The sequence below is a fragment of the Python bivittatus genome, unplaced genomic scaffold (genome assembly GCF_059951505.1).
Source record: "Python bivittatus isolate LINGU-HERP-01145 unplaced genomic scaffold, Pbiv_v1 ctg000480_np1212, whole genome shotgun sequence".
NCBI lineage: Eukaryota > Metazoa > Chordata > Lepidosauria > Squamata > Pythonidae > Python > Python bivittatus.
Window position 1 is genome coordinate 104,196,201 of NW_028277075.1, and position 23,998 is coordinate 104,220,198.

Genomic DNA, 23,998 nt, shown 5'->3' on the forward strand with positions numbered 1-23,998 from the left:
GATTTGTCATTTAAACACTGTTTGTGGAATTTCTAGGCTGTTTGTGGAACGTCAACTGTCCACTCATTCAAAAGAAGGGAACAGACTTCTAGAACAGTGACTATTTAGGAACAGAAGAATATGAATTTCTGGTGGAAGAATATGAATTTCTTGTGGAAAATGAACCTTGTGAGATGCTATCCTTGTTATTAATTGTTAGTTTTATATGGTAGAATCTGCCTCCCATTCTGAAAGAAGGGGTTAAGTTGGATTTAGGGTACATGCAATGAGTTTTTCTATGCTCTGGAACCAATTATTTTTTACCAATCTCTGCTACTGAAGGAAGTCTTCAAATTTGTGCCTCTCAAGAAAGTTCATTCTATGCCTTGGTTTGTCTTTATATAATATTTCCCAATATAATATATTTTAAAATGCCACTTGTGTTTTCCATCCGCCTTAAGAATACGTTATTACTTTTTTTTTTAATTTGAAATTTATTTGAAATCCAAGAGTCATGCCATTGTTTTTAGCTAAACTCCAGAGACCTACAGTCCTTCATGAGGCTGGCCATCCAGCAGCCCCTCCAGCTAGCTGGTCAGAGCATTATAAGCACAAGGATCGCCTAAGGACAAGCCTAAGGATGGAAGAATTTTATTTTGAACCACATTCCCATTTTCAAAGGGAGAAGGTTACCCACTCTATTTTTAGCCAGAGAATGAAAGTCAAGTATAACTTAAACTTTTTCCTTTCAGGCACAGTTTAGAGGGGAAAAATGGTTTATTGCTATACAAAAGAAGCTATGCAGATGGTGGGGAACATAAAAACTTTATGTTTATTAAGGAATACTATTTCCAAAAATCATGTTGACAATAAAATAACATGAAAAATAGCAGCAGGTTAATCCTAGATTAAAGCCCAATAGCTGCACTGACATGTGATATTGTGGTTTGTTCAAACCTTAATTAAACAAACTATGGCTTAGCACAGGTTTAAATCAGTCAATGCCTCCAACCATAGGTTTATTTAGCCTAATGTTGTCAATCCCAGGGTTTCAGGCAGCATTTTTCCTAAAGATGCTGAGGACAGAACCTGGACTCTTCTGCAGGCAGAACAGATGCTCTGTTGCTGAGCTACAGACCCTGAAGGTACAGCAGGCATTAAACCCAGTTTCTAGCTCAAGTTATCCCAGGCAACTCTGATTGTTTAAAAGCTGTGTCCCCTACGAGTCTTCAATCCCCTTTGAAGCTCCCCGTATTAATGCAGAATGGCTGACAGAGAACAGAAAGTGATAGACTGGATTCATGCAGCAGACTATGCCCTAATATGGTTTGTTTAGTTTGGCTTGGTCTATTCATGAGCAGAGCCAATGGCTGTTTATTCAAGAGACCATGTTTAAATAACCTATGGCTTAGTGCAATGTATGAATCCAGTCATAGTTTCTGTATTTTATGACACTTTGGTTGGCTTACTATACTGCCTTCATGAATTATGTTTTTCTCATGTTATTTTATTGTCAACATAATTTTTGGATATTGTATTTGCTTTTGGACAAATAGGACTAAGGAAATTCTGCTGTGCAGGTCTGTCTGCCTGCCTGTGATTAAACACAGAGCACCATCTGCTGGCAATTTTCTGCCTAGCAATGGTCTTAAGTTGGCTAATTTCAAGGTGCTTCAAAGTTAAAGAGTCGTAAGTTCTCCCTGACTCTCACATACAATCCACACTAGCCACTTTATGAATTTTGCTCAATGCTTTATAAATTCAATACCAAGCTATTAAAACAATTAAATATACAGCTGCTCAAGGAGTACTTATACATCAAAATTGCTAAGACGCTGAACCTCTAAAATATGCTCCCCACTAATGTATGGCTTTCAGATCACGGGGCCTGTCAACAGAGAGAAATCGCAGCTCAGCACATTTCAAGCCAATATGATTCCTCCATAATGAGTATGTTTTTGTTACAGGTGACTCTTGATTTTCCTCTCTCTTGTGGTTTCCAATTGAATTTGGAAGACACAATAACAAGGAGGCAATTGCCAGAAAAGGAGTAGTCTCCTGGCCCACACCTTTCAGAGGCCCACAGCAGAGACAATTTTGGCAGAGGTCTCTTCATGAGAAGGGGCACTCAAGGAGGCAGTTTTAAGTAGGTCACCTTGAGCTCTGGGATAGGAATCTAACAAACATGTAAAATAAAATCACTGTAAAAAAAAATTAAAAATCCAGGGTCACAAGTACAACTTTGGCAATGTGGAGTTTATCATTCTTGATCTTCTGATGAGTTTTGGACTGGGTTCACATTGTGCTAAACTATAGGTTAAATAAACTACAATGGATCTATGATCTATAGATGATCATAGATACATACATAGATACATAGATACATAGATACATAGATACATAGATACATAGATACATATGATCTATGAGTCTACAAGCACACAAAATCAAACCTAAATAATCCACCCTAGGAATGATTAGGATTTCATGTCACACTAAGCCATAATATGGTTTATTTAATTTAGGCATAGTACAGGGTGTGTACCTGTAATGGTATGTGGGAAAAACCTTGGGAGACTGGGCCAAGAGACGCTTTCAAGGGAACAGTCAGATAAGAGACAGCATAGTCTGCAGGTGGATAGTGGGTGGGGCAAGAAGTTTAGAAGGGACCCTCCCTAATTTTATTGTGGTGCAAAGTTGATGTCAGGAGAATTGTACTTTCAGACTTGCAAGATTCTCTTAATGTAGCTTTACAATAAAGTAGAATTCGTTTATCTGGTTGTGTTTCCTCTCTGGTCTACCTAGTAAAGCTGAAGTCTGGTTTATAAATTATAGCTTATGTCTTATATTCTTAGATCCTTGTACACAAATCTGATGATTTGTTTAACTATGGTTTGTTGATTACGCAATAATAGCTGCACTGACATTGTGCTATACCATAATCTATGGTTTAAAATTTCCTTGGTTGGGTTCACACTAAACTAAGCCACAGTTTCTTTTAATCATGATTTGTTGAATAAATCACAGTGGCTAGTTTTGCACGTTGTATCATACCGTTAAACTGTGGTTTATAATCCACACTGGTTGGGTTCACAGAATTTACTTAGTTGTAACTGAACAAGCCACTTAGAAGTTAACATGGTATGTACACTCAGACAGTAATATTTGGGCAAGTTTCTTGGTTCTAAGCAAAAGCTTGTGGTGGTTTTCTATCAGTGAATGTAAACATTATTTATGTAGCGTGTTGACTGCCATGTCATTCTCCTCTGAAGGGGCAATGTCTCCTTGTAAAGGTCCCACATAGCCTGAGATCAGGAAGTTTGGTACAAGACTCCAGCTTTATACTAGGGGCTTGCTAGAGATGGTAAGTCACCTCAGACAATCATCTACAGCATAATTCTGGTGGGACATTGTCAGTTTGGGAGCAGATGGTTCATTGAATAAACACTCCACAGATGTATACAGAACAGTGTTTTTGCCTGGGACCTCAGCAGTCTCATCTTCACCTCTTGATTAGGTACTGCTGAAATGGGGCTTGAGGCATTACAGCGGACAAAGCAACCTTCCTTTCTGCCTAGGTTTTTGTCTCTTACTCATCCTTCAAAGCAACGAGCTCCTAAACCCTGTTAGCTGAGATTCATTGAGAAATAGGTGCATAATTTGGCATGCTGATGGAACATGTGGCTAATTACGTACTTAACACAACAAGTTTTTCCTCTGCCATCTGTCTAAATTGAAATTAAAACTGCATCATTAGCACCACATGAATCTGTACACGGATGTTGCAGACCTAGTTGATCAAATCCACCAGATAAACTAGTTTGACTGTGCTGCCCAGGAGAAAATGCAGTCACAAGCAATTGAGAGCATCATTAAATAACATCTACAATTAACCGTGAAAAGTTTGCTGTAATAAAAACATACACCACTGACTTTACACTCTTCTCTTCTTTAAAAAAACATCTTTCTGATAGTGATACATTGGACAACCTCCCCAGCCCTGGGACTTCAGCCAGCAAAGGAATTATGATGATCTAACCCAGAGATACTAAAAATGTTTCCAGAATCACGTGATTTAAATGAACTGCCAGTGTTTTCCACTACAGAGAGCACTGTGAAGTAGCTGAAGAAAAGTTAAAAAGAGATTTAGCTCCATGTGACCCTTTAGATATTGAGGAACTCCTTAGTCAGGTAGAGGCCAATGGGACTTACAGTTAACAACAACTGAAGGATCACATGTAACCTTTCTGCTATAGAAGTGCCTCTGGCTCAATGTACAAATATTTTCAAGAAATGGTAAAAATGTAACAAGTATAATTTAAGTTTGTAAGTATGATAATAACTTTTTTTTAAAAAGTGATGTTAAATATTTGAGATTCCATGCCATTTTAAAACATTAAGAAGTCCTGTTCTTTGTCCTATTTGTCCTTCCTACATTCCTCTGCCTGACATACAATATGATGGGTGCACAACCAGAGGCCCTTAAATTCCATATACCCCAGAAAAAAAACAGTGTACTCCACAGTGTTTCTGGCTAGGGCTACCAGATCTGGACTAAAACGTGGGATGACCATTAGATGTCAGGAAAGAGCTAAATAAGATTTTAACTCTCTGTTGCCATCCCTTGGTCATCTGAATATTTGCAGACCAGAGCTGGTCCCAGTTGTCAAATTGTAATGTTTAATGGGACAGAAGGGACAGATTATTACATATAAGGGGAGTAAAGTATACAACTGTGTTTAATTCATTTTGCTTAATTTTAATTAAACTTTAAAGTGAAAACAAATTTAGCTTTCGTTCTGGCTGCATTCACTTCCTTGACTTTTCCTTTATGTGCAGTACTTGGAATCCAGTCTCCATTTGACCTGGAGTCATATAGGCACTCATTCAGGGAAGATTCAGACTTTCTTCTTGGCCCATCACAGTACAGGCCATCCACTGCTTCCTGAGTGCAGGGACAGATGATGTTGTCCTCTACCCAGCCCATGCCTGTGTTTTCCAGCTTTGATTCAAAAGGGCCATTTTCCAACCAGAGCCCTTCAGAGCAGATGGTCTTCAGCCCTTTGTTCCATTCTAATAGTAGCCCAGCACTGATTGGCTGCAGTGCTTGGCATACTTCCTCCCCTCCAGTGGCTGGTCACTGCCCTGTGCAGCCAATTTGGCTTGGGCTGTTGGGCTGCTATGTTCTCCATATTTTTTTTCAATAATCTGGCAATTGATATAACAATGGGCCATTAAGTCAGTAAGATTCCCTTGCTCCATGGCTTCCCCTCTAGAACTCATCACTCTATTCAATACTTACATCTCCCAGTGGGCCCCCTTTCTATTTCTGCTTCTGGGTGATATATGTTCCCCTTGGTTTCTACCTCCTGCACACAGTACTGCAAAGCTGCCCCTCCCTACGTTTTTTTTTTTCAATCTTTCAGTTGCAACATAGGCTACCAAGTCTCAAAGGATGCTGCTCCTTTGCTGCTATGAATCTGAACCAGCAGTTCTTATTGCTAAAAAAGAATTGTTTCTATGGATCTACAGTGGAAGGTAGGAATGAAGGAACAACCTATTTTCTTTACTTTGATCAGTGTAGCATCACAACCACAATGCTACAATTTTAATGTGGTCTTTTCCAGCTTCTTCTGGCAGAAACCATGTCGTCCAGTCTGTCTGAAGTGTATCACATAGATACTGTATAAGGTTAGGAATGAACACCTACCCTGTTCCTTTTCTCCCCTAAGGCTGCTGTAGGCACCTATCCACTCCAGTCTCTAGCTGCTGGTATTCATGGCTATTCCCCTTTGGTAATGGGAGAGTCAGGACTCTCCCACTGTGCCAGAAATCCCTCTCCCTCCCTCTTCCTGACAATCCATTGGGCAGGAGAAGAGGAGAAAGAGAAGCAGTTCTCTTGGAACTAAAGAGATCTCCTTCCTCCTCTCCCCAAATTGGTGGATAACCATCCAGTTTCCCTGGCAGCCCTTCCCCTAGACCTTCCGCTGCCTGTAAGTGGCACCAAAAATGGCCTTTTGTAAAACACTGTTCTCCCTGCCCCCAAATCAAGAGCCTCAGAAAGGAATGGCACTTAGACAAGAGACAACTTAAAAAGCCAGGCAGGACTCTTTAAAAAAAAAAAAAAGATATTCAGAAGTATTAGTCCACCAATTTCTGTAGACTCATAGCTCTATGTCTTACAAAGTCACCACTCACATTCCCATGGAAGCTTTACTTCATTTTAAAGCTCTGGTCAAAGTCAAGTAGTTCAACTTTAGCTGTCACAAGATTAAATGTTATACATAAATAGCATTTTAAAAAGAATTCATGTACAGTTTGCTGACCATTTGCATTTTCTCTTCCTCTGCTCCAACCAAAGCCATTTTTTAATTTTTCTAATCATATTCAGCTTGTAAGCTTCAGCTCATTATGGCTGAAGTTATTTCCAGTTTGTCAGGAAGAGTTATAGTTTTGAGTGAACTGGTGTGTAATGAGCAAGGAGGTCAGCCTGTCTTTTCATCTGGCTCTGTATGATTTACAATGATGCCTTTTAAAACTAACTAATTAGGTTTTTCTGAAGATCATTATAATTGAGGATCACACTGTCTGCTATTATTTATTATTGTTGTTGCATTTTTATGCCTTTAACTTAGGGAATTCCATTTCTTCCAACCCGCAAGAGCTCATACTTCAGGATATTAACTGGGGGGTGGGGAAAGGAGGGGAGGAATCAACCTTGGGAACCTATGCTAATTTTTTTTTAAACTGTGGCCTAAAGGCTAATAATTTCACTTTTAGCAATGCTCAGAAAGGTATTTACAGCACCTCTGCAGTAGTGTGTTCAAAGTAATCAGAACACTATTTTAAAGTCCATCCTACACACAAATATATACAAGGAGAAGCAGTGTCTTTGCTGTGATTACTTTTCTATATGCCATGATGAAACAAGCACCTTTACCTTCTAGAACGCAACCTCTGCGATCTGTATATGCTGGCCTTTGACCATAATAAAGATTTGATTGATTGCTATGATCCATAAGACACTGAGAAGTGATAAGACAGGACAGAGAAGGAAGAGGAAGTCTGCTTTATGAGGTTTCCTCATTGTAACAAGCAGATCAGTCTGCAGCTATTTTGATACTCCCAGGGGAGGGAGAACAAAGACAGGAGATCTGGAGAGGCGGGTCTACTTGTGACAGAGTTGGCAAGTTTTGGGGTTCACTGGATTGAAAGCTCTTCCAATTTTCCTGTGTACTCCCAGAATTGGGGGACCACCTGTAGATTTTGATATATCACTCTATTGCCTAGACTGTTCATGAGAAGTCACTCAACCTGATGGCCAAGGCAGGCCAGTGTGGTGGTCAGAAATGCAAGATACTGTATTCTAATCATTTTAGCAGCACATGTTTCCAGATTCACCTAATACTTAAATTTTAATAGTAATACACATTTTTAATGTGGAAATAGAGGGGAAAAAACAATATTTCATGCATGCAGAAAATGCCTGAACAAGGTCTTCTGCAATATCCAAACTAATAACTTCCACCATTGTTATTTTTTAAGTGGCTCTTAGATGCTATAGCTTCACAGCAATTTTAATGTGATGGTGCATTGTGGACTACTTGCAGTGAAAGCGAAAGTATTACAGTCAAAGGTCCCAAGAACAAACATAATAACAAAGAAAGAGAACAGCATACATTTTGACATTTCATGGGAAACAAGTAATTCAGCAAATAGTTTCTAATCACGGCAGCCAAACATTTGGCTACTGCCAGAGTCACACTGGGCCTAGAGTCAAAAAGAGAAAATTTACAAATACATGGTTTAAATGGCCTGGTTGAAAAAACAATGAAGGGGAATAAAAGTATCTCTCAGATCAGTATACAATCCACAAGTATGTCCTCACCAATTCTACTTTTGAGTTATTACAAGGACAGACCTTTGTAACAAGAGGTATTTTCTGGAATCTTCCTAGCAGGACCTGTTTGATCTAAGCTGGAAGACTATATCTTTCCTCTCTGGCAGCTAATTATCATACTAGATGTAGCAGGAGATCTAATGCTGGAATTGGGCCAAATGATGATGCTCTAATATTTAAATACACTTACTTATATAACCAGAATACTTACGTTGTAGCAAGTCAGAACTGTAAAAAAAGGAAAATAGTCGATATTTGCTTTATGGCTTTAAATAGATTATAATGGTCCAAAAACAGGAACAGAAGGGGCCCGAAGCTTGCAGGAAAAATTGCATCACAAATTTTAGGGCATAGCTGAGACTTAATAGATGGCTTTGGAATGGCAATGTTTTTTGTTGACATCAAAGGGGTTTCTATCACTAAAACAGCTTAAGAGAAGGATAGGCAACTCTTTTAGGCTGAAGGCCACACTTGAGCTTTGAGTGGCATATCAGGGGCTGTACTCTAAAAAGTAATCAATGGAGCTAGGACAAAATGAAAACTGAGTTCCTTTCAATTACATTTAAATGTTATTGCGTTAAATATAGTTACACAATTACTCTTGAATCATGCAGTAAATCATTTTTTCCATTCTTTCACATTACAGTTTGCAGTAATAGCTTTGGAAGTCTCTGGATGCCACAAGAGTTTCAGGAGGCTCATTCTGCTGTAGTTTGTACATCTTTGGCTTAAGACAAGAACATGGACAATGGTTCTTACGCTAGAAAATCTATCTATATGCTGCTACGAGTTGACAATGACTTGATGGCATATAATCAATCAAGACATTTTCAAAATCATAGAAAAAAACAGGGACTATATATTTGTACTGAGAAATCACAGCTATTCATGATTTGGGAACCCTAGGAGTTCCAAATCTGTAGAGTCTGGACACTTAAAAGACTCCAACTACTGTGCTGATGGTCTCCAATGAGAAGTCTAGCTATCTTATCTTGGATGCTCTACTGTTTTCCCCATCAACCTAATCTTGCTTCCAATTTGAATTGTGACATGATCACCCCCCTCCCAATTTATCACTAACTATTAAAGAAAAAAAACAATGAACAAGTTATTTACATTTTGCTCTAATTCTATTCCCAGGCAATCATATAACAAGGAGATGCTTGTAGCTATAGCAAGGCAACATGGTAAATAGTCGTAAGGTTTCCTTTAAAAAACTACATTTGCAATCACCTGAAACACAAATTCAGTTCTAAGTGCCACTGTGACAGAGTATTGGGGACAGACAAGGGACATCTAAGTGCCACTGTGACAGAGTATTGGGGACAGACAAGGGACATATTTTACATCTTACAAGTTAGGTTTATACACAAACCGAAAGAGGACCAGCAAAATGTCTCTGCCCTTGAAAACATTTGACACAGGGCTTTTGGGTTTTCTTTAATGTTTGGTGGATTATAAAGAAACACTTTAAGATGGCCAGGAAAGGGGTCTTTCCTCATAGCCCTGTAAAAATATGAGTTGTTGGACTCTGAACACTAGCTACAAGTTACTACAGTATTTTGTTTCTGTTGTTAAAGAAAATACCAACAGAAGTCAGACCATTTCCAAAAGAAAAATTTATACCAGCAAATGTAATACCCTACATATTCCTAATATGCTTATTTTAGCACTGTATTGAGAAGAATAATCTTTCTTTAATATAATTCTGTCTTTTAAGGCTATATCCAATGCCACAGCCTCTTCTACTAAAATGGGACACTCTTACATTCCTCTCCCTGTATTCCTAATGCAATCTATTCTGCACTTAAGATTTCTTAACTTTAACAGTATTTCATCGTCCAGCCAATTCTCATATGAAATTCCTGCTTTTCAGCTCCTGCTTTTCAGCTCCCAAATGGTTTGGCACAAGGCATGGCAGACTTCTGTTTAAGAAGCACCATACCTTAATTCCATGGAACAATTATAGCCAAAATTCAAAACTGGCTTTTGGCTATATATTCTGGAACAGCTGTTTCTGTTCCTTTTGTTGAAAATAATTTCCAAAATCTAATCTGGACATTGCACTCTTCATTTGTAGGACTGACATTTGATTTAGCATCAGAGTATAAGGAGGTTTAAAAACTGAAAAACACACAAGGATGAAGCAGACAAATCTCCTTGGGAGCTGTTTTTCTTGGGGTAAAAGCAATAACTTAAGGAATGGCAGAAAAAGTTTCTGAATAACATGCTCAAAATTTGATAAGATTTCAAGTATGCATCAAACATGGACATCTATGCACTTTTATGCTATATATTTACCCTAGTATAGTGCTTCTCAATCTCAGGGACTTTAAGATGTGTGGACTTCAACTACCAGGAAATTCTGGGAGTTGAAGTTCATACTTCTTAAAGTTGCTGAGGTTGAGAAACACTGCCCTAGATATATTATTCTGGGGGTCTTTGTACTTGGCATATTTGGTAATATAAAACATCATTACAACAGGAAAGGATCTGGAATGGGATGACTGCTAAGAACTAGTTGTGCTGCCCTGAAATACACTTTTCTTTTCTCTTTCAAGTGTGAAGCCAAAGTGACACCAACTGAGACCTCCAGAGAAAGGGCTGGTTTCCTTCTTGCCAGCCTCGCACCTCATCTAGTGATTATTTGCCCTTCATTGTCATATAAAACAGAGGGCTCACTTCCTACAACTTTATGCAAGAGCCCACAGAAGCTTATAGCAGACAAGTGTTAGAGCAATTGTCATGCTTCTCTTTACTCAATAAGTAGTTGTACATGTACCTGAACCAATTGTTAGAATGGAGTTATATTATGGGATTTTGTTGCAGCTGCCTAGATTTCATGTAAATAAAAGGGAAAATGCTCTGACAGTACAAATGTGGGACATCTACCTATGGAGGTTATGGGTTTGTCATCTTTGGAGGTTTTAAGAATAGGCCGGACAGTTACTTCTCATGGATGGTTTAACTGGTTTTCTGGCACACTGGGAGGGTCAGGTGGGAGGATCTTTGTTGTCCCTTCCAATTCTTCAATTCTATTATTCATTTTTCTACAGCTCAAATTAAGAAGTATTCCTTACATGAGCAGAACAATCCTGGAACCAATAACTCGGCAAATTTCAGTATGAGAAGCTACAATACTTTCTGTTTTGTTTTGTTTTAAATAAAAGCTTAGACATTCAGCATGCTGAATTCTATAATTTAATTAAATTTAACATAGAATACACATTGCCATGATTAGTGGGCAAAAAGTTGGAAGCTAGGACTCTAGAGAAAAGTTAAATGTTGGAAATCATAGTGTAAACTGCCTAAAGTCCAAATAAATTTTATTCATTATGAATATTTTACCTTCTGTAAATTCTTTAAAGGTCACATATCCATATATCGCAAATACCAAACTAACAAACGCAGCAAATGAAACTGACGTGTGTGACACAAACCCAGTGGCTCAGTGTGCATTCTTCCAAGAAGCCAAAAATTAAAAAGTTGTTGTGATGGCAAATAGATGTTAAAAGAGACACAGCCATTCTAAAAAACCAAAACCATGTTTTTCCATTAGCATAATAAAGATTGATTTGATTTGAAACAATCATGCACAATATTTGTTTGACAAGGAGAATAATTTGCCTTAGGACAAATTCATTGCAAATCAGTGGCAATATGAGATTTGAAAACGATAATGTATGATCCAAGTAAATACAGTTCTAGGACCAGATTATGTGCATATTTTAAACTCCCTTTGAAATCAGTGGCGCTGATTTCAAATCAGCAACGTTCTGATGTTGTGACGTTCCGAGTTCTGTGTTTATCCACTCCTTCTCCATGTCACTGGCTACTGGCGGTGGAAAGCAAGCAAACACATCATGCAATGCTCAGGCATAGATTCTACTAAATTTCACTATAGATGGAAACTAAGTATTAGGTAGGCCATGTGTTTACCATAAAATCTAGGCTGACATTTGTAGTACTAAACTTGGTTGGATTCAGTCTAAAGATGCACGTGAAAAATAAGCTGCAGAAGATGAAAGGGGGGATATTAAGTTCAACCTACTTCCCCTTCTAAATAAGTGACCGTTTGCCTTGCTGGATGGGGATGATAACAGTTGTAGTCTTACCCAGCTGAAGAAGACTCAGCCATAATGAATTTAATGAAATAAATAATAAATATATATTTTTGAAATGTTATTTCTCTAACAGTTTCCACAATGGTCTGTAATCCTCCTTTTTTCCCCCCCTTTGATGACCATTTGTAACTTTCACTTTCACAGATCAGTGCTACTGGTTTATTTGTTTAAAACCAAATAGGATAGAAGAGCTGGCAGCAAGAAATATATATATATATATATATATATATATATATATATATATAAAAACACACGCACATATACACACATTCTCTTATGAATTTCTGATGTATTCCAATTGATGCAAAATCCTGCAGATTGTGACATTTTTCCTCTCTGGATCCTTCTGCTATACAAAAGGTTTCAGAAGCACAATATACCAGTGCATTCTCAAGTGTCTTGTTAGGAATTAAAGTAGAACAACAACTGAAGGAAGCCAAAAAGAAACTTTCAGAGTAGGGTTTATGTGTGGGAATTTGCTCTCTTTCTGCCCTAACTAGAAGTTAAATGTCTAGATTTCTTCACAGCATTAAAAGCAGTTTAGGATAACAGTAACAAATGATGATCAGATAAGCCATCCTACAATTTCCACAGATTACTCAGGCAATAATTCAAGCAAATAGCACATGAAGAATATAAGCAAACCCAGAAGTGTAAGAATTGCATTGGTGCAAAACAAATCTCTGATTCTTGTGCTGGGCAAATTAAGAAAAATGTAAAACACAGCACTTACCCAATGACATCACCCCAATGGCTTGTATTGCATTTGGCTTTGGAAACTCCCAAGGAATTTCTGTTTGGGGTCTGAAAAAGAAAACTCTACTGATTGGCTTCCATTTTTTTCTGCTTGACCAGTACACAGAACTGACCAAAATGAATAGCCAAGTGGAAAACCTATGCTACAAAATCGAGGGCTATTAAAAAAGAGAGTGAAAAGCTTTCCGCTTTCCTCCTCAAAACCACTGGAGTGCTTCATGTAACACATGCTATGGATTGTCTCTTCAGCCAATGCAGACAAGCTTCTGTGCGTGATTTCCTTGCTGAACCTGAGGCCCTTTGAAGAGACTATCGCCTCATCCTTGGGTTTAGCTGTATTGCTGACATACAGTGATCCAGCTGGAAAAAAAAAGCACCCAGAGTGTCAGGAGTTCAGATTAACATTTAATCTCTGAAGTTCTCCTTGCGAATGTAAACACATTTACTAGGAAGCAAGCCCCACTGAAAAGTGTGGCATCAGAAGACTTGCTTCTGGTGGCATTTATAGAATGAATCGTTTTTCAACCATTACCATTGTCTTCTTCTGTGTGAGCCAACTCTAGCTAGCTGTGTGAGCCAACTCTAGCAAGCAGGATGCAATGAAATGGTCATTCTGAGGTCCAACAAACAACCTCAGGGTTGTGCCAGGAACCATCTGAAAGAGAGAGTTTTGAAGAAAAACAGAATGGTCCATTCACATAATATGCTAAACCATAAAAAACTATACTGGCCATGCTCACATAACACACTAAGCTCATACAACCTTGCTATGGCTTACTGAGATAGCCCGGTTCACCCAGCAAGCTAACATTGGGTTCCTTTGGTTTGGGGATAGCCTGCATGGTGAAGCAGAAAAGTAGTTTAAAAAAAGAGAGGTTGGAATTACTGCCAGCATCAGGAGGAGAGTAAGAAGCATCGTAGTTTGAGAGAAGTACAATTCTACCAGGGCCCTGGGACAAACACTATCTGGTGAGGGGATTGTGAGGATGGGAAGCAGTGCTGCCTGCACTTGGGCTCCTCCACTGAACACCCGCTACAACACAAGCCCCTAGGGATCTTACTTGCACTCGCGTTGTGAGCACTGCTGGGGAGGAGAAGCGGCCACAAGAAAACGATAAGACTGAGGGAAAGAATGTTGTGGGAAACTGCAAAGAGAGAGAAATCTGGCTCATGCAATCTTTAGGAAATGGTGCAGTTCCAACTAGACTAGATCTCTGGTCTGGTCTATTTCACACATCACATGTGCCATGTTTTGGTTAACCTGGGTTGGAGCAATCCACAGTTAGATGGGTTCGTGCAACGTGCTAAGACATGGGTTCGTACAATACTGTATATCAAGTCAAAACAAGTAAGTTACCTTATGTTTTCCCATGTTTATGGAAAAATGTCCATAAGTTACATTATGTTTTTCCATGAAATGGGTATCCAATCTCCATCTTCCATGAAATGGGTATCCAATCTCCATCTTCCATGAAATGGGTATCCAATCTTTCTCACCCTAAATAATTTTTTAATGATTATTGGGCAAGCATATGAAAACATAATGGTTTTATTTCTATCAGTAATCTGTTTTGTTACAAATATATTTCTTTGAGAGTCCTGTATCCATCAGCATGCTACCCAATGTTTCAAAAGATACCTTTGTATTTGGATGGGAGACTACCAGGAAATCCTGGGGCTGCAAACTACACTGGAAAGGTGAAAGAAAGCAATGGCAAACCATGTTTTTACTGCTGCCAAGAAAATTACAGAGATAAGGAATCAAACTTGGCTCCAGAGTTTACTTTTTATAAAGGAGAAAAGATGTGGCAGTTTAACACTGGGTTTTAAAGAAGTACATACAGGGTCACTGGGACTATAATTACCAAATTGTTTCCTATAAGGTAAAATCTTTCAAACATACTCACGGCTTGGCTGGGCTTACATGACAGGTTGACTCCTCAACACATTTTTCTCAGTCTGCACAAGCTAAAATATTATTAGCTACTGGGTGGTTCCATGGGTTGCACAAACATAGCATTACAAGTTAAATTAGAGAAGGCCAAGTTTGCAGAAAAGAGACTGAGATCTGACTTAGTTCATTAGATGCTTCTAGTTCAATGGAGGGCCCCTACTGCTTCCCGTTAAAATTTGTCTTTTTCTCAAGCTTTTTAAAATAAGCAAGCAGTAATTAGAAAAAATAGGGAAGCACATATAAGTTACAACAGAATAAAATCCAACAAATGAGGTAGAGGTTGCCAAGTACCAAGCCCAAGTACCAAAGATTCAAAGGACCCTCTCTTCTTTGAGTATGGAAAAACAAATGAAGAAATATGATTTCCCAGTTCCAAATGTGCAGTCTAGTTCAATAGTAAGTAAAAGATGAAGGTTTCTTGTTGCAATCAGAATGAGGGGAGAATACAGGTAGCTTGTAGTATAAAATGCAGTAGTGTCATAGGAGAAAAAACACAGAATGCAGGCAGCTTATAATGTAAAATGCAGTAGCGACATTTGCAGTCACTTGCTTAACTGCAAAACAGCTGGACCCAGCTGCAGTCCATAGATGTACAGAGGGGCACAGCAGCTGCCTTGCTTCATTTCTGCCACTAACCAAGCAATATTCTCTGCAGCCAGCAGCAAAATTTGAGGCATTGGTCTTGCCAATTCTAGAAAGTCTTCCTGCTCCAAAACACATATTTCATTTTCACATTTATTCAAACCTGAGAGCATCATTATAATTCAGCAACGGCTTTTTAAAAATTGCTTTGGAATAATAATGAGGCTGAAATTAATTGCAGTCTGCTTGTAAATAAATGATAGTGAAATTTATAGCTCCCTTTATTGTTTTAAGTATCTGATAACAAGTTATTTATAATGCAGTCTTATATAGATCTATTTGGAAGTAAATTCCACTGAGTCCAATGGGACTTGCTCTTAGGTCAGGGCATGGAACTGGAATATAAAATCTGTTTCTTTACTCATTTATAAAATATGTGTGGCTGGGTGAAAGGATGGAATTTCCAGCTCAAACAGGATGTACCCCGCACTGTTCAGGACAATAATCTAAGCTCGCATTCTTATATGTGTGTTCATTTCCTCTTGAATGAATTCTAAATTCTGAATTCCCTTAAGTGTTTGAATACAGCTGCTATTAAGTCTCTGCTTAAGTGCTCTTCTGAATTAGGAGATATTAAAAACAGAACATCCAGCCCCACTCACTTCAGTATTCTATTCACGCATCAGTCAAGTAGGTGCCTCTATGAAACTCAGAAGTTGAATATGGGCAGAATTGCTATCTCTTTCTTATCTTCCCCAACAACTAGTTTTGCCAGGTATACTACTCCTAATACAGGAGGCACTAGATACAGTCTTGAACATTAGCCACTGAAACCTAGGAGTGTATTTAATCTTTTTTAAAAGTCATGTTGGTAGTCATCTGTACACCCGTTGGTGTAAATTGCATCATTTATTTGTCATATTTATATCCTTCTCTCCTAGAGGAGGTCAACTCAGTTCCTCCAATTTATCCCCACAACAATAATACTCTGAGGTAGATTGGGCTGAAAAAGAGTGAGTGGCCTCAAAGCATCAAAATCAGTTTCCTCAGTGGAGTGCAGGCTTGAACTGGGTCCCCTTGATCCTAGTCCAACCACCTGAATACTTTCTTTTATTGACCTGGAACTATCCATCTTTCAGCTTCATTGGATGATATCAGGTTCTAGTATCATTAAAGAGGGATAAAAAACCCTCTTTCCATTTTCTCCATACTATTTATAATTCCATACACTACTATTCACATCTTGTTCAAAGCCCCACATTAATTAAAACTCTATTATATTTGTTTGTGACTTTTAATCATAAGTGCCTTAATAACAAAAAACAAATGTACAGCACAACCTTTCTAACCAGTTATTTGTTCAGCTATTCATGCACAAGCTGCCGATGAATCATCCTTATTTGGATGTAAATCTAATGGTACCGATCCTGCTATAATGCTGACTCACCAAGAAACCAATAAAGCAGAATTCTTCCTTTTTCCTCATACATCTGTTTTGGTTGGCTAAATCATTGTTTCCCTGATCCCTTTAGCTGGTTTAACCCTAGAATATAGGAACTGCTTAAGCCATAGTTTTCTGGTTCATATGGCAATGTGGAGAAGACTTCTGCAAGCAAGAAGATCTCTCAGATCATCCTTTGCAGGAGGATAGAAGGGGAATGAATCATAGAGGCATATAATCAGATGGGATCTTGAAGGTCTTCTTCTAGTCCTCCTGAGGAATCTTCAGACCATCCCAGACCTGTCCAACCTATGTTTGAAAACCTCCAGTGATGGAGCACCCATGACTCCAGGAGGCAGGCTGTTCCACTGCTTAATAGCTCTCACAGTCAGGAAATTCCTCTTGGTTTCAGGTATAAATCTTTCTCTGTAAAGCTTCCATCCGTTGGTTCTTGTCCTACTCTTAAGCATTAAGAAGAATAAATGCTTAACCCTCTTCCTTGTGACAGCCCTTCAAGTATTGGAAGACTGCTGTCATGTCTCCCCTTAGCCTTCTCTTTTTTAGGCTAAACAAATCCAGTTCCTTTAACTGATCTTCATAGGATTTAGCCTCCAAGCCTCTCACTATCTTTGTCACTCTTCTCTGCACTGTTTTCAGTTCCTCAGCATTTTTCTGGTGGCAACTAAAAGTGTACACAATATTCCAGGGATGGTCTGAGCAGTGCAGCATAGAGTTTCTTTTTTTTATCTTGGTTTTATTTTAATTTAAATTGTGGTTTTAATGTTTTTTATGTATTTTGTTTTATTATGTACACCATCCAGACTCATTATGTGAGATGGCTGGCAATACAAATGTGACAAATAAATAAATAAATAAGAATTATCACTTCCCATGATCCCAACATTATACCTCTATTGATTGTATTGGCTCTTTTGGAAGCTGCAGCCCACTGCTGGCTGATGTTTAATCTTTGATCTACTACTCACAAATACTACTGCTGAGGCAGGTAGCACTTATCTTGTACCTGTGCATTTGTTTTTTCCTACCTAGCTGCAAAATCTTACATTTCTCACAATTTAATAGCATTTGGGTAGATAGAGCCCAGTGTTTAAGTCTATCAGTCTGGAACCTTGAACCTATTGAGCATATTTTCTGTGGCATTTGCAATCACGCCCCCCCCCCCCCCGGATTTCCATCATCTATAAATTTGCTGCGCATAGCTTATTTTATTTATAAAAATGTTGAAGAGCACTGGGCCCAAAACAGAACCTTGAGATAGCCCACTGCACACCTCTCTACATATAGTCATAGATCTACTAAGGACCATGTGTTGTGTATGGTTGTTCAACCAACTTTGCATCCAGCTGGTAGTGGGACCATCCAACCCACATTGCTCCATGGTGTCAAGGAAGCTATGGTCAACTTTATAAAATGCATTACTGAAGTCTAGATACACTGTATCCACAGTCTATATTAATCTACTAATTTAGTCACAATCTCAAAAAAAGCAGTAAGATTTGTCTGGAAGGATCTATTTTCGACAAACCATGATGGTTTCTAGCACTTACCTTGTTCCTTTCTAAGTGCTTGCAAACCCACAGCTTGATCTTTTCTGAGATTTTCCCATGTACTGATGTCAAGCTGATTGAACTGCAGTTTCCAGGATCCACTTTCTTTCCTTTTTTAAAGTCTGGAACAGTGTGAACTCTTCATCTTCTAGCATTTCCCTGGTACTCCAGGAGTTCTCAAAGATTACAGTCAGTGGTTCTGAGATCACATTACTAATTAGTAGTTAGCACCATGAAATGTCATCTGTCTGGCCCTGGCAACTTGAATTCACTTAATTTCCTATATTGCCCTGCAGTTCTCTTCTACATCCTATGGTGCAGCTTCTCACAGTTGGACTTTTTAATTTTGTGAAAAGACAAGTGCAAAACAGGAATTAAGCTGTTGAGCCTTCTCCCTGTTGTCTGTCACTATCTTCCCATCTTCTCCACCACCGGATCAACTGTTTCCTTGACTTTCCTCTTGAACTGCACATATACAAAGAACCCTTTTAAAATTACTTTTGACATTCATTGCAAGACTCAGTTCATTCTAAGCCCTAGCTTTCCTGACCACATCCTTTCAGATTCAGCTATTTTCTGATCTTCTGCTTTTATTATGTGACACTGTTTCCATTTTTTTAAATTTGTCCTTTTTGTGACACAGTTTTATCAGTTTATCAACCACATCTGCCTCATCAATTGTGTCCCATTTTCCTTTCTCTTTGGTGTTGTTTGTGTTCCACCCTTAATTATCTCATTTTTCAGAATTTCTCAACCCTCCTGAACTTGTTTCCTTTCAGGATTTCCATCTATGGAATCCTTCCTACAATTTTGGGATGGCCTGTTAGTATGTACCCACAATGTCATTTTTATTTCCTTTGCCCTTAATATCCACCCAGACACTTTCAGCAGGGTTTTAATCCTTGGGGTCATGAATTTCCATAATAATGCAACTCAGTTCCCATTTTGTTGGGTCTGATTCTTTTGAACAAATTATATCCTTCAAGTGCTATATTCCAATCATGAGGTCCATCGCACCAGGTTTCAGTATTACTAACAATGTTATATCTCCCCCCACCCCACCTTCCCATACTAGGACCAAGTTCCCCCTGTTTGTTCATTGTTTGTCCCCCTATTTCTGCATTGGTGAAGAGGCATCTGAGCCTTTTAGCACTGTCCTTTTTAGGTCTGCCTGCTGCATTGTAGTCCCTTGATATTTTTTCCAGGCTCTTTCTGGCAGTGTCATTTGTTCTAACATGAAATAGAAAAAAGGGATAATGGTCAGTAGGTTTGATTAGTCAGGTCACCATCTCTGTCACATCCTAGATCTTCATGGCTGATCTAAAAATTGCTGACTCCATTCCTCTCAGCAGTGTGTCATCCATCACCACCACCTGTTTTTTCTTCTTTGGGACAGTCGTTGGATTCCTCACCTCTGTGCAAACTCAAGCTTCTCTCCTTCCTGCCCCTGGAAGACTGGGCATAGTCCCTTTTCCAGAAATCTGTGAGTCACCCTTCAGGGGGATGACCTGAAATTGTTCCACAGCTCCAGCAACAGTCTCTTGCTTCTCTTGGAACAAGGGAAAAACTCATTCATTGGTTGATCAGAATGCTCATGCTGACTGCTTGTTCCACACCATCAACACATTCATTTTACTCCATCATCATCATCATATTTATTTTGGTCATTGACCAATAAAAATAGATACAATAAAACAGACAACAATATTACCCCTTTCATCAATAACTACTAGCAACCATTTGTGGGTGAAGCTTACACATTATGTAGCAAAATTTTGCAACTTTTAAAGAAATAGATCTGTCTTGATTATTTAACAAATGCAAGTACAAATTATCGGAATGCCCGGGGAATTTAAATAAAAGAGGGGTAATCAGCTGAAAGGGAATGTCCCTATAATACTGACAATACAAAAGAACATGGACTGTGGTTTCAATGGCACCTGTACCACAGGGGCAGTATCGAATATCATAAGGGATTTTCCTGTATTTTCCTTCTAAAACAGCTGTAGGGAGAGCGTTAAATCGACCTAAGGATAAAGCTCTCCTGAATGTTGGGACTGTAATATGATACAAGTATGAGACTGGTTTGCTCACTAGAATTTGGTTATTTGCAATTATATTATGGGTAAAAACAGCAGTTTCTGCTTGGCCTTCTGTATCTAAGATCCTTTGCCTTAGTAGTGACCTGGCTCGGTCAAACTCTAAAGTCAAAATGGCATCGTTGGAAAACCCATAGAGACTCAGTTTCTTTTGGATAGCTGGCATTCTATTCCAAAGGATACACATTTGGATTAGGCCTTTATTTGATGGTAGAGTTGTTTTCTGGAAAGCTGGAATAAATGGCCTGTTTTGGCCAGGTGATTCATGGTCTGTTATTTTACTGTGGGATTTACAATCCACTTTGGCTGTATATAGCACCTATTTGTCTCATGTCACGTGCGTGCCAAAAACAATTGACGTTCAGAAAACAGAAACATTCAGCAAGGTCCTTTACATTACTACTGGCAATGAAGCTGGATCACAATGTGAATATTCATTTCAGATGTGAAATCTGAAGTCCAGTAGCAATTCAAATTGTTTACAACCTGGAGGCCTCTTTTGATAACAGTGTCTTAGGCTGGCATTGCTAGAAATTAATGTGTCATTGTAAATATATGGCATTGACTTAGCCAAACATGTGTGAGAGCTTCGACTACTTAGGGAAAAGGGGATTGCCACCGACTAAAAATGTTTTTTTTGTTTTTGTTTTACAAATGGGAGAGAAATGTATCTTTTACCAATACACACGGGATAGCACGGTTTGTTCAATCAGTCTGCTGGTATTTCCACTATAGGAAGTCCACTGTCGCACAGGAAAGGCATTGTTCAGCTGAAAAAGTTAGCTGCCCATCTTTTTGGCACTCATTGGGTAACATTTCCAATTGAACAATGTCTTTCTTTTATGAGGAGTGCCAAAGAGGAAGGAAAGCTTTCATGAACGGATCCCATTTCCTCTTCAGCTTTTGAAGTTAATTAGATTGGGGAAAATACAACTTTTTCAGGACTGGGGCTGTACTCAGCAGCACTCAAAAAACTATAGATAGGGTCAGGATAAACATGTTAATATAATATAATCATGTATTATATTAATATTACATTTATATTAATAAGCACACTATATTAATTCAACATTATGTTAATATTATAGAATGTATTAATTTTTATGTTACAGTTCTCATTTGGGAGGCTTTGGAGGTCACACCCAAGGCTTTTGGAAATCACATGCAGCTTTAGGACTTAAGGTTGTGTAATTTTGGATCTGATGCTCAAAAAGACCATGTATTTGTGTAAGTTGCCTTTTCCAGATTCTGTGAAAGATCCAGTTCTCTTTGTTTCTAAAGCTCTGTTTCATTTCTTCATCTCTCACTTGCAGTCTGCTTCAACATCCTAATTTATCACTTTTGAATAGAACTATCACACTGTGCCTGTGTGTAAGTGAAAGAAAGTGAGTGTGTAAGAGAGAGGGAGGGAGAGAGAAACCTTCTACATATTCAAATGTGTGTCCTCCTTCTCCCAAATGTAGGCTTCTAATGTCATTCCAGTTATACAGAGAAGATACATAGCAACCATTCCCTTCAGATGTAGAAAGACCTGATGGGAATTTTCTGTGCAGGAAGCTGGAAAGGAAGGTGCTTGTTTAAAACCAGGCATTGTGGAAGAGGTGGTTGAGAGCAAAGGGACATCTGTTCTTGGCTTCACATAATTCCTCCTACCTGGCCACCTACAAGATATATCACAGCCATTTCCACCTCCTTCTATTACCATGGTATCATTTTGAGGATATTTTGTCATAGTTTCATTATTAAGTCTTGGAACTATTCTACGCACTATTTATTTTTCTAAAACCATCTCACTTCTAAAGATTAAATCATCTTCACCTGCAGCAATGGTATTCCTTTTAACATAACTAGTTAGTTGTTGGGAGAAATGGGAAAAGAAATATCAGCTCAGCTCTGTGGTTCCTCCACTAAAGATGTTGCAAAGAGCTAGACTGGGCCCATATGAATATGCATCTCTCCTAAAATATTACAACAATTTTTTAAAAAGGGGAGATTTTCTTTTTGTAACATTATATACATCACTCATTATGATGTGGCACAAATAATTACTGACATGCCACACTGAATGGCACAATAGTTTCAACATGAAGCCATCATAGCAAAAGGTTGCCTAGTACTGGGAGTATTTTTTTGATGAGATATTGAATGGTGATCATGCTTTCAAAGTTGGCAGGAAGCAATCCAAGGCCACAGGTTGCCCACTCCTGAGTTAAATGTAAGTCTGGAAGATTTGGAGAGTGACTAGGGAAGTAAAGTAATAACAGTTATCTTGACTGGTTATTTGGATTCTGGTTGCAAAAAACTCAAGGATATTTCTTATTGACTTTTTTAAAGTGTTGTATCACCTTCAAAACAGATGCACTTTTAAAAACTGAGACCTGTATTACAATATTCAGAAGAGCGTGAAATCTGATGGATTTCTGATCCTTGCATTAACCCAGAAGATATAAGTTGGGTCAGATCATAGCAGCATCCAGAGTAGGATACTCAGAGATCAATTGCTCAAACACAACTAAAAGGACTCTATGAGCCTTTGCTTACTAAATGCAGCTAGAAAATTCTCAGCCTTTTAGAAATAATTCTCTGCATAAAACAATAAAATGCACTTAAAAAATATATGCCAAAGAATAAAGAAAAGTTTCTGGGCTAGTTAAAGGAGCTGTAATACTCACTGATCTGACCAATAAGTACTTATAACAATTAGAAGCAACTTTGCAGCAATATGCATCAACGTCAAAGAGCCAGGATTCTCTTTCTGAAAGTCCAAAGAAAGCCAATCATTTTTGCAGAGAATTAAATATAATTTCAAAGGGAAAGTGCACCTGGTCCATATTTTCATATCTGGTAAATAGATTGGCAGGTTTTTACATAGTTTAAAATATGAGGATCTATCTGACCACATCTTAAACTGGAAGAACAGGAATGTACAGAGTGAAATTTCTGCCAAGCCACATTCTGCCTTCAAACCACCTTCAGTCACAGCTACTGTCCATCTCCACCCAAAGTATCATCCAAAAATGACAAGATTACTTACATATGTGTACTAAACATAATTGCCCTTATAATCCCAATAATCAGAATGACGACAGTTAAAATCAGAGAGATAAATGATACCTGTGAATAACAACAAATCATTATCTAACTTTCACCAGCTGGCAGTCAAACTTTCAGAACTTTAAAAAAATATAATCTTGTTCTTTAAAAAAACAGATATTAATAAATTGCCCATAGCTGAGAATTTATACAGATCAGTATAATGAAATAACACTTTTTAATTTAAAACATTCAGCAGGAAAAAAGAGATAAAACATAATAGGCAATACACTGAAGGAATCACTTTTACTTTTAAAGGTCCTTTATTTATGTGGCAGAAAACCTGTGCCTCAGACTTTAATAAGGGTAGCAATAGATTTAGAGCAGTCTTCCTCCACCAACTGGCCTGTAGATATTCTGGACTACAACTCCAATAACTCCAACTACTGGGAATTCTGGAGCTATAATCTAACACCTCTGGAAGGCACTAGATTTCAACCTTTAAGTACAAAATAAGAATGCAAACACGAGATGCAGTACCTGTCATCAACTTTTAATACAG

General features: G+C 38.3%; 2 long non-coding RNA genes across 2 annotated transcripts in view; one reads left to right on the forward strand and one right to left on the reverse strand.

Moving 5' to 3' along the window:
- LOC148215097 (uncharacterized) overlaps nucleotides 1-23,998 on the forward strand; it is a 62,558-nt gene that overhangs the window by 22,664 nt on the left and 15,896 nt on the right. The window lies entirely within an intron of this gene.
- On the reverse strand, nucleotides 13,296-18,902 carry LOC148215099 (uncharacterized). The gene is made up of 3 exons (XR_015796923.1): nucleotides 18,305-18,902; nucleotides 14,117-14,257; nucleotides 13,296-13,414 (listed from the first exon to the last, which is right to left on the reverse strand). It is a non-coding gene; the product is annotated as an uncharacterized LOC148215099 (long non-coding RNA).